Source organism: Pan troglodytes, chromosome 13 (assembly GCF_028858775.2).
Source record: "Pan troglodytes isolate AG18354 chromosome 13, NHGRI_mPanTro3-v2.0_pri, whole genome shotgun sequence".
Classification (NCBI taxonomy): domain Eukaryota; kingdom Metazoa; phylum Chordata; class Mammalia; order Primates; family Hominidae; genus Pan; species Pan troglodytes.
In genome coordinates, this window is record NC_072411.2 from 122,040,219 (window position 1) to 122,055,001 (window position 14,783).

Genomic DNA, 14,783 nt, shown 5'->3' on the forward strand with positions numbered 1-14,783 from the left:
TCTCACACTTAGAAGGGCTGTAAATTAAAGTGCCTTTGGAAGTGGAGATATTTTAATTCCCACTAAAGTAGCAATGACTGATATAAGCTCATTTCCTAAGAGGAAGCTTTAACATGGGAAGGATCCTAGGTGCCTAGAATAAGGAAAAGGACATAGAAAGGAAGGCTTACCAATACTCTCTTGCCTAGGCATTTCCAGAACTCTTAGATTTCATACCTTGCTCTGCCCTTGTCAGAGTAACAGGAGACGCCTGGAGCAGACAGCATGTGGAAGGGATTACCTCTGGGGTGAGGAGCTTGGTGCTGAAGCTGTCTGTAGGCTCAGTTCTAGGCTGTCTCAGGGAAACACAGAAATGGTGACTTTCTCAATGCCTGTAGGAATCCCTGGTCCCTGGATAGGAGAAAACTGGCCTCGATCAACTGGGTCAGCAACTACCACAGAGCCACTCCCTTACTAAACCTCTCATATCTCTTTCTGGGAGAAAACAGGCTCTATTGTGGATGAAATAAAACTTTTACTACACTGTGGAAAACTGTGCAAGTGAAGTGTTTTCCATATACCTGGGTCTGAATTGTTACAGGGAAATTTTGTTGTAATAGGGCCTATGATCTCAGAAACCAGGTTTTTATCCGGAGGCTATTCTACTTTTATAACCATATCAAATCAGTGGAACATATGAGCTTATGATGATTTTGTTTCTTAGATCTGTCGTGTTTGTGAAACCAATTTCTGCTCCTGACACAGGTTCAGCCAGGACATTGTATCAGGAGAAAGGAATGGGTATCTTTCTTCCTCCCTCCGTCCTTCCCTCCCTTCTTTCCTGTTTTCCTCCTGACTCCCTCCTACCCCTTCCTCCCTCACTCTCTTTCCTTCTGATCCCTCTTTCTAACCAAAGGAAGAGTTTAAGACTTTTCTGGGGATCTGTTTTCCCCCATTAAACCCAGGAGAGTAGGTGTTGATGATGCCAGTCCTGGGATCAGGGAGGAGAAAACTCCTGAACTCCTGTCACTTATCCATCTTCCATTCTCCCCATGCTTTTAGGGGGTGGGAGTGAAACGGAGAAATGTCTCCCCTGGTAACAGCCCGCATGCAAGCAGAAGAGGTGCCTATGAGGTTGTAATAACTGTGAAGTTCAGATTTGCTGTGGAGGAGTAGGTTTGAATGATAAGAAGCCATAAGCATCTCTTCTATTTTCTCCTGGGGTCTCTTCCCTGTTGAAAACAAGGAAGCTGTAACTTTCCTTGAGTTAAACTAGCTATTCCCAAGTAAATGTCTCAGCTATTTCAGTCTTCCAAGGTGGGACTTTTGCCATCAATTAGTTTGCAAATCTTTAATCCTAATGCTTAAAATATTACCTCTGGACATTCTACGCATGCTGTGTTTGATGGAAAGGGACAATTATTTCTGGCCTTCAAATAGACTGAATCTGAAGCTGTATTTGAATCTTCCTCTCACATCAACACCTTGTAATCGATGGGGTACATTTTTTATAGTTGGTGAGAGGAAATATAATTCTATATGTAGAAATTTGGATGGCTAGGTGAAAAAATAACTATATTTTTCTTTGCAAAAATGTAGTACAATGCATTTAGCTGTATGTCCTAGAAAAAGGAAAATAGTTTTTCCAGGAAAGCTCAAGTGGGAGAAACATACCACCCAGAGCTGACCCACTGTTGATATTCTTGCAGATTTTCCCTAAGCAAGTATCTGTATATTTTTTCCAAAAATCATCTCATATTACACTTACTATTGTTTCATTAGCTGCTTTTTTTAACTTACCAATATTCTGTCAATTTATTTCTATGAAAATACATAAAAATCTACACCCTATTTTTTAAATGGCTGCATAGAATCTAGTTGTATGGATACGGATTAATTTACTTAATAGCTTTTCTATTGATATATATTGAAGTTGTTTTTTATTTTTCACTGTTATAAATAACTCTGAGATAAACATCATTTTTGTACCTTTAAAAAATTATCCAATTATGTTTATAGAATGAATCTTAGAATTCCTGAGTGAAATGTATATGAATATATGCCTGTTATAAAAATTCAAGAAAGTGCTCCTCCAACTACAGCCCCTCTCTTCCCCACAGAAGATGTGGTATATTTGCATGTGTTTTGTGAAGCTGTGGGACACAAGATTAGTGCGACACAAGAAAGATAATGGTTCATGAAACAGTAACAACAACAACAACAACAAGAAACAATTCCTATTAGAAATTTTTCTTCTGACTTCTCCTATTTCCCCACTCCTTCCCCCCTTGTATCATTCAGCTACTCCCTTGAGTCTCTTTTACCTCCTTTATTATGGGTAGAATGTTTCCTCTTCGGTGTGAAAAGTCAACATTTCATTCATTCAATCAAAAAATACCCATTAAGTGCTACCATGTCTTGTCCTGTTCTATGTTTAGGGGTTCAGAAGGGAACCAAAGAGAACTGGTCCTCCAGCAGCCTACCAACAAAAGAGAGAGAGGGGAGATTGAGAGAGAGAAAGAGAGAGAGACAGAGAGAGAGAGAGACTTGCACTAAGATAATGAGATCTATTTTTTTATTTGTTTATTCTTGAACCTTTACTATATTGTTTAACTTATTGTACCTTTATGGTATATTTTAATATGAGCAGGGCAAGACCCTTAGAACTATTTTTAAGGGAATCAGTTAAACAGAGATACAGGGCCAGGCATAGTGGCTCGTGCCTGTAATCCCAGCACTTTGGGGAAGCTGAGGCGAGCGGATCACCTGATATCAGGAGTTTGAGACCATCCTGACCAACATGGTGAAACCCTGTCTCTACTAAAAATGCAAAAATTAGCTGGGCGTGGTGGCGGGTGGCTGTAATACCAGCTACTCGGGAGGCTGAGGCAGGAGAATTGCTTGAACCCGGGAGGCGGAGGATGCAGTGAGCCAAGATCGCACCAGTGCACTCCAGCCTGAGTAACAGAGCGAGACACCATCTCAAAACAAAACAAAAAAACAAGAGATACAGGGCAAATATCAGGAGAAAGGGGGGAATCTAGAGGGATTTCTAGAGGGACTAGGAAACTCCCTTCTGATTAAAAATATTTTGGTACCCAGAGAATTTTGCCTACTTCCTGGGAGGGAGCAATGCTGACTTCACATGTAGGAAGCCTGGGGCATCCTCAGGTTCAGTCAAAGCAATTTGCTTCCCTCTCATATCTAAAAAGAATCGAGCAGGCAACAGTAATGTTCCTGTGACTGAAATGATCAGTCCCTGGAGTGGAGCAATGACTTTAGCCAGCATAATAATCAAACTGAATTGCAACATCCTCAGTGCAGTTCATTGATGCAAAATTGATCATGATGAGAGAAAGAAATAATCAATTTACTCAAGCCATGGCTAACCTGGTTCCCTTGAATGTAACCCAAGTGTGAAATGCTCACATTTCTTAAGCAGATTGTTCTTTTATTTTGATTTCTAGCAATTCTATTTCCTTTTAAAATTCAAATAAATATCAACTTTTTACGGTTGTTGACGAATAACTTGTGATGCAGATTTTTCCCATATTTGAGTTTTAACTGACTACTGTACTTCCCAGACTAAGTAGAAATTGATTTTAGAAAGTCAAAGGATACAATTCTGTCGAATGGTTTTCATTTTACAATGATAGTGTAGTAGCAAATGAGGACATTAGAATAAACATCATGAAGTCTGAGCTGTGAGCATCAATAGTGTTTTTCTTTTTTAAATAGCTATTAGAGTTATTGAGTTATCCATTTTATAATATTATTTGTGATTATGCTAGAGTCAGAAGAAAAGAGGAAGCTCTGGTAATGTAGATTATTTTCTAATGCTTTAAGAAGGCATATTGGATAGAGAATCCAAGATTTTGGTTTTTGATCTAGCCCTAAGTCCATACTAGCCTTAGTATGCCATTTTTCTTCTGTGAATCTCAGTTGTACCGTAGGTAAAATGGGAAAAATAAGACTTGCTTTACCCATATTTTGGATTGTTGAATGCACTGAAAAAGATAATGCATAGCAGGCTACTTTATAAAAGGCAAATCATGATCAATCTTAAGATACTGTTCAGGGATTGTGCCTATAAAATGCCAAGCAAATATCTAGGAACAGAAAATGTTGGCCAAATTCCCTCTTGAGTGGTACATTGTAAATAACCCATTTACCCATGAATTAATTTTTGGATCTGATTGAAACAGTCCCAGTGCACGCTATCATTTTTAGTGATGGTCATTTTTTGAGCAAATCTAGGGGCTCTCTCTCTCTCCGGCACGCTCTCTCTCTCTGTGTGTGTGTGTGTGTTTGTGTGGCGGGGGTCGGGAGGGGGTGGGGGGTATTTTCTTTCCCTAAGAACAATTACTCTTTGGTACCTGAGCATGGAGGACCAGATGGTATGGATTAGTGGTTCCTAAACCCAGATCTCCATTAGACTCTCAGAGAACTTAAAAAAAATTCTGATTCCAAGTTCTTACTCCAGATCTACTGAATCAGAATTCTCAGAGGCTGGGTCCCCCAAATCTGTGTTTTCAACCAGAATTTTTTTTTTTTTTTTTTTTTTTGAGACGGAGTCTCACTCTGGTGCCAGGCTGGAGTGCAATGGCATAGTATTGGCTCACTGCAACCTCCACCTCCCAGGTTCAAGTGATTCTCCTGCCTCAGCCTCCAGAGGAGCTGGGATTACAGGCACCCACCACCATGCCCAGCTAATTTTTGTATTTTTAGTAGAGACAGTGTTTCACCATGTTGGCCAGGATGGTCTCGATCTCTTGACCTTGTGATCCGCCCACCTCGGCCTCCCAAAGTGCTGGGATTACAGGCATGATCCACCGTGCCCGGCCCAGATTTGTGTTTTTACCAGTGCTTCAGATGCATGACCAGGTTTAGGGCCATGAATGGTAGTAGATTTCAGGAGGCGAAGGTTCTACTTCTTGCTCTGCTGTATTCATGGAGTCTCTCTGGGCCTCACTTTCCTCATCAGTAAAATGTCTGCGTTTTTAAGCTGCAATCAAAATCCAAGGGCAGAGGAGCTTCAGATACTTTGTAAATAGTGAAGCATTTAAAGCTAATCTGAAGATTTAAACTGTCCTAAGAACCCCTCATTGCTTTTATTTCTTTAATATTCTGGGATTTTGAAAGCCTCTGTTTGAAAAGAATTCTATGTCTAAGGAAGTTTAGGGCCCACTAAGAATCTATGACCTCTGTATTACCTTCTACCTCTGACAATCTTTGGTTATATAGCCACTCTTAAACTGCTCTCAGAGAAAGGTGGCATAAAACTTCTTTCTTTTGTTTCATGTTCTGGTTATTAAAAGTCAGCGCAAATTTCAGCCACGTTGAGAGACCAGCTCTGAGGATAATTTAGATCTTCAAAGAACACTCCTCTGGCACCTTAAAAAAGTTGTGTTAAAGCAATTAAATGTTATTTGAAAGAAGGAAAAAGTACAAGCTGACTACTGAATTACAGAAATAGTATTAAAAACCAAAACAATTCTTACCCTGGGATCAAAGCCAGGGAGAGGCAGAGCGATCATGTGCAGAGGATCAGGGGAGAGGGGAAGAAAGGGAGGTGTTAAAATGGCTTTGGTTCAATTAAAGATGTGAATGTGCAATTTGGGGATAGTCTTCTGAATGCGGAACAATAGCTGGCAACAGAAACATGAATGGCCCCACGAGAACTCGCAATGCAAGAAACGCTGGATTATGGGTCTCTGTTCAGACAAGGGGCCAAGTAAAGGAACAAAACAAACAAGTGGACATAATTGTTTGCCATACAAGGGAGCCACAGACCACTCAGCATATGGTGTGTGGAGATTTTGGAATGCATGGGAAATCTCATTTGTAATGACTATTCTGGTTTCAGAGACCTGGGAGCCAGATGGGAATGGGCCTGACTGGAAGATGAGGTGAATTGTACTCTACATTTTGTATGCAAAACAGTATTTCTCAGTTTCATCGCCCACGTTATTCACCAAACTTGGCTCCAGAAGACTTTTATTGCTTCCCAAACTCAAATCTTTCCACAAAGTACAAAGATATGCCATTAGTGAGGATATTTGGGAAACACACTGCAGACTCTGGAGAAAATTCCTAAAAAAGGAGACACAAAACTCTTTTGAGTAACATAGGGACTAAGTGCATTGAGTTCCCAGGTATCTAGTGAGGATCGGCCTCGCTGGGTATGGGAGGCTGATGCTTGGTGCTTTTTGTGCCCTGTTTACGGAGCTTTCAGAAAATGAAGAAGACTGGGCTGCAGACCTGTGGGGCCTGGTGAGAGGTAGCTGCGTTGCAGTCTGTGGGACATTGCAACTTAGATGCAAGAATTCACAAAGCACCAAGTATAGGGAATCTATGTCCTGGCAAGACATAGATATGAAAAAAAAAAAACCCCAACTCTACAAGTCTATGCATGCTAAGGATGTTAGGTCATTGGTTCTGAGCCAGTTATAAGAAGGGGCAGAAAGAGAAATTCTTAGAGCAAATACATCTGGGACAGTTTAAGTAAAATGGATTTTTTAAAAAAATTCAGGACTTCTCATAGCTTTTGCTATTCTAGGGAAGGGATATTGTATGCAGCATTTTCCAAGTGTATTTGCTCATGGAACCATTTATTTGCATGACATCTCCTGGGACTAATGTTCTGTGGAACACAAAGGAAAGAAACCAGGTCAAACAATCTTAGGGACCTTAGTCTTTCCTCATCTTAGAAATCAGGTTATAGGCTCCGAGAAGGAAAATGATTTCCCCAAGAGCACACAGGTGGTTTTTGGCTCACTCTGGATGAGAAGCCAGTGCGTGACATGCGAGATAACAGGTCTTAGCTATCCAGGCGTCTCTTTCTACTACATCCTACTGCATTTGTCATTGTTGCTTTGTGTGCCTCTGAGGAAGGGGCTCGATGCTATTCTACAGTAACTCAGAGCAGGAGAGGGGTAATCAGGGGTCAAATTTTAAGGGGGCTTGAATGCCAGGCATGTTTGGATTTTATCCTGTTGCATTATTCTTCCATTTTGGTGCTTATGACATTGCAACATCATTGTCTCTCAGTGGCAGATGCTGTTGAAACAGGAGAGTTCCCTGATCCCCCTCGCAGGACATGTGACAGGGGTGTGGGTTGCTTGTTCAGTCACCACCACTGCTCAAACCCCTGACAGGAGGGGGAGCACACAGACGGGCAGATACAGGAGCCCAAGTGGGCATGTGTGACAGTGTGCCCTTTTAGCCTTGCCGTCTGCAGATGGCTTGAGTGTTAACCAGCTCAGTGGACCCTCTGCCTTTCTGCAAGGGCAGAGGGCCGGTGTGACAGCTTTCTGTACCCCGAGTTCTTGTTCAGCATCCTGGAAGGATTGGGTCACACACAGACTTGAAGGATGAATGCAGGGTTTTACTGAGTGGTGGGGGTGGTGCTCAGTGGGATGGATGGGAGCTGGAAAGGTATGGAGTGGGAGATGATCTTCCTTTGGAATTGGGCCATCCAGCAGCTGAATTGCTCTCCAATCGCCCCCAGCTGAACTCCTCTTGGTGTTCATATGTTCCTCCTCTTCTCTCTTTCCTGCAGTGTCATTCTGCTGTTCGTCTGCTTGTCTCCTCGTCTCCTCATCTGCTCATCTGCTACTGGAGCCTAGGGTTTGGGGTTTGTATGGGTACAAGATAGGGGGCATGGCAGGCCAAAAGACAACTTTTTGGGTGCAAAAACAGGAATCCCTGTCCCCGTTTAGGGCCGTGGGTCTCCAGCCTTGAGGATGGGGTCTTTGTCGGGGAACCGTCCTTTTCTATTTCTTTGTCTACTGTCCATATCAGTTACTTTGCTCACAGTTCTTGCTTCTTGTCCCACCCATGCCGTGCTGGATGGAGTGCACTTTCTCACCCCATTGATGTTGGGTTGGGCCATGTGTTATGGGCTCAATTGCATACCCCTCAAATTCTTATGCTGAAGTCCTATCACCCAGGACCTTAGAATGTGACTGTATTTGGAGATAGGATTTTTAAAAACTAATTAAGTTAAAAGAGGTCAATAATCTGTGCCCTAATCCAATATGACTGGTGTCCTTACAAGTAGAGGAAATTTGGACACAGACTCTTACAGAGGAAACACCAGGCCTTTCTGTAGTAGGCAGACATTTACAAGCCAGGGAGAGAGGTCTCAGAAGAAACCAAACCTGCTGACACCTTGATTTTGGACTTGGAGCTTGCAGAACTGTGAGGAAATAAATTTCTGTCATTTAAGTCACCCAGTGTGTGGTACCTTGTAGTGGCAGCCCTAGTAGATTAATACACCACGTGACTTGCTTTGGTCCAAGGCACGTGGGTGGAAGTGCCTGTGAACCAGCTCTGAGTGCAGCCCTTCAGAGGCATTGCTTGTTTCCACTTGCCCCTCTTGTGCTTCTGCCACATCTTCTAAGAAGAGCATGCCCTGGACAGTGGCTGACCCCAGAAAGAGAGCCATGGGGAGCAGAGTAGACCCAAATACAACTTGTAGCTTCAAGCAGAGCCACCCAGCCAGTATACAGACCTGTGAGGAAGAAAAATAAACCACTGAAATTCTGGGGTAGTTCCTCATGCAGCATTTTTGAGCAATAGTTGACTCATTCATTCCTCCACTTTACTGTAAGCTCATTAAGGGCAAGACTCACTTGTGCTTGGTTGTATTCCCAGCTCCTAGCACTGTGCCTGGCACACAGTAGGTGCTCAGTAAATGCTTTTATAATTTATGCACAAAGAGGGATGAGCCCAGGAAGATTTTTGAGCAGTTAGATGATGTGAGTTTTGAACAGCTTAATTTGGCAGTGATATATAGAGCAGATTAGAGGGATGATGACCAATTAGGATATCGTTGTCTAGGGAAGAAGTAATGAAGACTTGGACCAGAGAGTGGGGTGCATTCAGGTCCTGTGGAGTCTGAAGCTTAGATCATTTTGGAGGCTGTCTTTGGAGGTCAATGAATACAAACTTATGAGTATAAAATTAAGGACAGGCCCTTGGAAGGGTCCCTTGGAAGTTAGGTGCCCTGAAGCTTAAGTGTTATTAGATTCGCGGTAAATCCAGCTCTACCAGAGGGCCATAGTAGCAGACACCGTCTGAGTAAACATTATTTGTACAGCACTGTGCTGTGTGCTTTATATGTATTATCTTATTTGTTTTAGTTAATGAAATGCTGGCTTCTGTAAGAAATAAACCACAAAATGTCAGGGACCTAACACATGACATCTGTTGTGGGTTCAATCTCCTCAAAATTCATGTTGAAGTCCTAACCCCCAGTACCCCAGATTGTGACCTGTTTTGGAAATAGGGTTGTTGCAGATGAGGACATCAGAGTGGTCCCTAATCCAATAAGACTGGTCTCCTTATAAAAAGGAGAAACTTGCATGTAAACACACACACACACACACACACACACGGAGAACACTATGTGAAGATAAAGGCAAGAAACTGGGTGATGCTTCTACAAGCCAAGAAATGCTAAATATTGCCAGCAAACCATCCAAGGTTAGAGGAGAGCTGTGGAGCAGATTCTCCTTCACAACCCTCAGAAGGAACCAACCCTGCCAATACCTTGATCTTGGACTTCTAACTTCCAGAACCGTGAGACAACAAATTTCTGTTGTTTAATCCACTCCATGTGTGTATGTTATTATGGCAGCCCTAGCAAACTAATACAACATCCAAAAGAGTGTTCATGATTGGTAGGTGGCTGTCATCCGGGAGTTATCAGGGACCTAGGCTTTTCCCATCTTATGGTTCTACCATCTTCAACACATGACTTCCAAGATCCTTGGGCTGGTCTACCAGAAGATGATGGAGGATGGAGAGCACGGAGGATCACAAGAGAATGGTGTTATGGGCCACATCTGGAAGCAGTAGACACCATTTCCACTGACATTCTACTGGTTGGAACACAGTCACATTGTCACACCTAAAGCAAAGGATGCTGGGAAGTGTGGTCTGACTATGCACCCAGGAAGAAGAGGAAATGGATGTGGAGATTAGACAGCTTGTCTTAGCCTTATCTCATAATGTTGCTCCCAAAGCCAGGCCGTTGTGGAGACTGGAGCGCAAGCCCTATGTGGCAGATCCCTATGGCCTCATCTGCAGGATCACCCACCTGCCAAGGTGGTTTGACTGACTTGAGCTAGGTGAAGAATCATTCTGGTGCGCAGATAAACAATGGTGTGAAGGGTATGTCTCTTCCCTGATACAAAAGTTACCTTCTCTGCCCTGCAGGTGCTTTGGTTGAGAAACTGCACTGATTTCTAGACAGAGAACCTACTGGCTCTTTCATCTCTGACCTGTGTTTATTTGGTGATGATTGACTAAGCCCCAGACATGGTTAAGAGGTTAGAAAAGCATCAGATCATTATGGCTAAAATAAGTTGAATATTGGCTAAAGGAAAAACCTAAACACATACTCAGAAAAAGTGGTTATTCTTATTTTTAATGTTAGTAGCCTGGATTAATTTTATTTGCTGAATAAAAACATGACTTTAACAATAGCTCCACCTTTGCTATGACACTGGTCTTTTGACTCCTTTGCTTTTCCCCTTATATTGAAAAATGTTGATTCTAACTCAGCTCCATTTGAGCCTAGGGCAATTTAGGATTTTATTTTCTCATTTAACAAAGAGGTAAATTTAGTTGGATTATTTTCAAGTCATCTCTAAAGGGGAGTATTTGTGCTAAGCATAGGAATACCCTCTGGTTTTGCGATCCCTGACATTTGGTAACACTCACCTTTGTTTTGTGCTATACAATTCTCCTGAGTGTCTCTTATCTCCCAGGAACACCCACCTTGTTCAAGTGGTATTGCCTTTTTAGAAAATAGGTTTTAATTTTCTTAAGGTGAAACATTTCCCTCGTTTACTTTTCATTCATTCAACAAACACTGAATGCCTTGCAGTGCCAGATCCCCAGAGTACTAAAGTGAATAAGACAGTCTCTGCCCTCCAAAAACCTAGTGTCTAGTGGGGTTGGTCCCATTGTCCCAGGAACTTGTACTGTGTGTTGTGGAAAGCCTGGTTTTCATATTCTATGTTCCAGGGGACAGTTTAACACATTGACTGAAAAGATTGAACACAATTTTGATATTCTTAAAATCCTACAAGGTATATGCCTAGACATAGGCATAAATAGAAATAATTTTCCTTATTCTGTAGTCAAGCAGAATGTGAACATGGTATCTCTGAAAAATTGTATATTGCTTAAAAATAATGAGAAGTGAGTCATTGACTTTTACTTTATTAGATAGCAGCTCCCTTTTAAATGAATTATTGAAATATATTAGGAAAGAACCTGATGTGGTTTGGCTGTGTCCCCACCCAAATCTCATCTTGAACTGTAGCTCCCATGATTCCCACATGTTGTGGGAGGGACCCAGTGGGAGATAATTGAATCATGGGGCGGTATCCTCCATACTCTTCTTGTGGTAGTGAATAAGTCTCACTAGATCTGATGATTTCATAAGGGGAAATCTCTTTCCCTTGGTTTTCATTCTCTTTCGTCTGCAGCCATGTAAGATGTGCCTTTCACCTTCCGCCATGATTGTGAGGACTCCCTAGCCACATGGAACCGCAAGTCCATTCAACCTGTTTTCCTTTATAAATTACCCAGTCTCAAGTATGTCTTTATCAGCAGCATGAAAATGGACTAATACAGAACATGATAGGAAATAGTTTATATTATTTTCTTTCCTTCCCTCTTTTTCTCTCTTTCTCCCTTTTCCTTCTTCCCGTCCTCTTTTCCTTCCTTCCTCCTTCCCTCCCCACTCTCTCTTCTTCTTTTTTTCTTAATAATTTAACATTTATTGAGAGATCTCATGAGGGAGGGCATGGGGATACAGAGGTGTGTAGGCCCAGCCCTATTATAGTCTAACAGGAGACATGAGGAGGAAATCCAAGTCTCTGTCATTAAGGCATATTTTGGTGGAGTGAACATCACATTCCTCATCAACTTTTCCCAGCCAGTCTTCTAAGAAGGGTATAAAACATGAGAGATTACTTCATCCTCTTGATTTTGTCTCTTGTGTTACATTTTGACATAACACATTTATGTTCAGAACAGCCCTTCTTGACAATATGTTGCTCAATAATTGGGTTTTTGTTGATTTGATAAAATCAAATCGCTTGACTCATTGGGAGAATTTCTGACTTCTTCTGCTGTACATTGTGGGCATCAGCAAACTATGGCCATCTGTTTTTGTATGGCCTGTGGTCTAAGAAAAGACTTAAAATGTTTAAATGGTTGAAAAAAAGTCAAAGAAAGACTATTTTGTGACATGAGAAAATTATATGAAATGCAGCTTTCTGTGTCCACAAATAAAATTTTATTGGAACACAGCCATGCTCATTAATTTATGTATTGTTCATGGCTCCTTTTGCTACAGTGGCAGATTGAGGAGTTGTGATCAAGGCCATATGGCCCAGAAATGAAGCTGAAAATGTTTCCTATCTGGCCCTTTAAGAAGGCTTGCTAATCCCTGATAATATATTGTTTTATTTGCTAGTGGAGAAGTGTTAACAAAAAAGGCATCTCAACTCCTGACTCCAGAATCTCTTGAAGGGAGGAAATTATTTTCGTTTAGAAAAATCTGGCTGGGCATGGTGGCTCACACCTGTAATCTCAGCACTTTGGGAAGCCGAGGCGGGTGGATCACTTGAGGTCAGGAGTTTGAGACCAGCCTGGCCAACATGGTGAAACTCGTCTCTACTGAAAATACAAAAATTAGCCGGGCGTGGTGGCACATGCCTATATTCCCAACTACTTGGGAGGCTGAGGTATGAGAATCACTTGAACCCAGAAGACGGAGGTTGCAGTGAGCTGAGATTGCACCACTGCACTCCAGTCTGGGTGACAGAGTGAGACTCCATTTAAAAAAAAAAAAAGAAAAGAAAAATCTTTGGATTGGCCATTTTATTCTGAAAGGACAGGGCGAAGGCGGGTTGGGAACAGCACCCAGCTGTTCTGCCTGTTCCTTGTCAAGGTGGAAAGATGGCATTTATGATAAGACATACACAGGTTTGAATCCCAGCTCTGTGTAACTTTGGGCCAGTCATTTAACATTTCTGAGCTTATTTATCATAAGGGAACAAAAATAGAGTTTATCTCTCAGGTTTGTGTGAAGATAAAATGAATTAAAGTCTATAAAGCACTTAGCATAGGGCCTGGCATATGGCAAGCTTGCAATCTCTATAGTTATGAGTTATTACTATTATTACCATTATTATATTTCTAGGATATAGGAGAATTAAGTGAAATAACGTGTGTGAAGTGCTTAGAATACTGGCTAGCAAAATCTCTTTCATGATCCAGTGGAAGATCCCATGATACTCAATCCTCCTCGGACCCAGGTCTGTGATCCAGTCTTATCCGCAATGTCAGACAGGTACAGATGTGCATCTGAAGCTGGAACTGATAACAGGGACACCTGAAGAGACTAGGTCATGCGGCCTTTGGGTGTGAAGGCTGAGGGTGATAAATGGTGGGATTTTAACACAGCGGTATCATTGCATAGAGCTGACTGTGATTACAGCGGTCATCTCCTTAGCGGTTTGAGCAGGAAGACGTGGTTAGTGGTGTAGTACGAGATGCAATATTTAGAAAGAATCTAGTGATAGTGATAATGATGGCTGTTAGATTAATTTGCCAAGAAAGTAAGGAATTCCTAGGAAATGGAATTATTTTGCCTCAAACAACAGAGGCTAGGAGACGCTGAGGAGTATTTTGTGATGATGCTGAGTAGTTTAGAGATTTTATCCTCGGCAAGTTTCCCATCAGCTATTCATTTAGAACGAACACTATTGGCTGGCTTATACACTGCTTTTGAACCACGTGTTAAATTACATGAATGGACACCTTTCTCTGTGTGTGAATAGTTGTTAAGAGCTTGGTTTTTGAAGCCAAAATGACCAACGAGATTCAGATCTTGGCTCTGCCATTTATTAACAGCGACTTTGGGCAAGTGACTTCACCTGTCTGTGCCTCATCTGTAAATCAGGAACAATAATAACACCAATTAATAGCCAGCCTGGCTTGCCACAGTCCACCTACTGGTATTCACACCCACGTGTTGTTCCCTGCTATGTAGTACCGGGTATTTTTGTGTGACCCGTAGAACACAGCAGAAGTGGTGGTGTGTCACTTCTGATATTAGGTTATAAAAGATATTCCATCTTCAATTTTGTTCTCTTTCTTTCTTCTTTGTCTTTCTGTCCTTTATCTTTTTTTTTTTCCTCTCTCTCTCTTTCTGATCACTTGCTTTAAGGGAAGCCAGATGTCATGTGTGGCGAGGCAGCCTAGAGAGAGGTCCTTATGGTGAGAAACTGGGGCCCCGCTAACAGCCACCTAAGTGAGCTTGGAAGTGGATCCTCTAGCACCTTAGGACTGCAGCCCTGGCCAGTAGGTTGACTGTCTCCTCATGAGAGAACCTATGCCAGAATCACCAACTAAGCCTTTCCCAAATTCCTGACCCACAGAAACTGTGAGCTGGTAAGTCTTTGCTGTTCTAAGTGACTATATGTCAGGGTAATTTGTTACACAGCCTAGAAAACTCATATAGTACCTGTGTGGTTGTTGCTTTTTTTTTTTTGAAACGGAGTCTCACTCTGTTGCAAGGCTGGAGTGCAGTGGCGTGATCTTGGCTCACTGCAACCTCCACCTCCCGGGTTCAAGTGATTCTCCTGCCTCAGCCTCCCGAGTAGCTGGCATTACAGGCACCTACCACCACACCCAGCTAATTTTTGTATTTTTAGTACAGACAGGATTTCACCATGGTGGCCAGGATGGTCTTAATCTCTTGACCTCGTGATCTG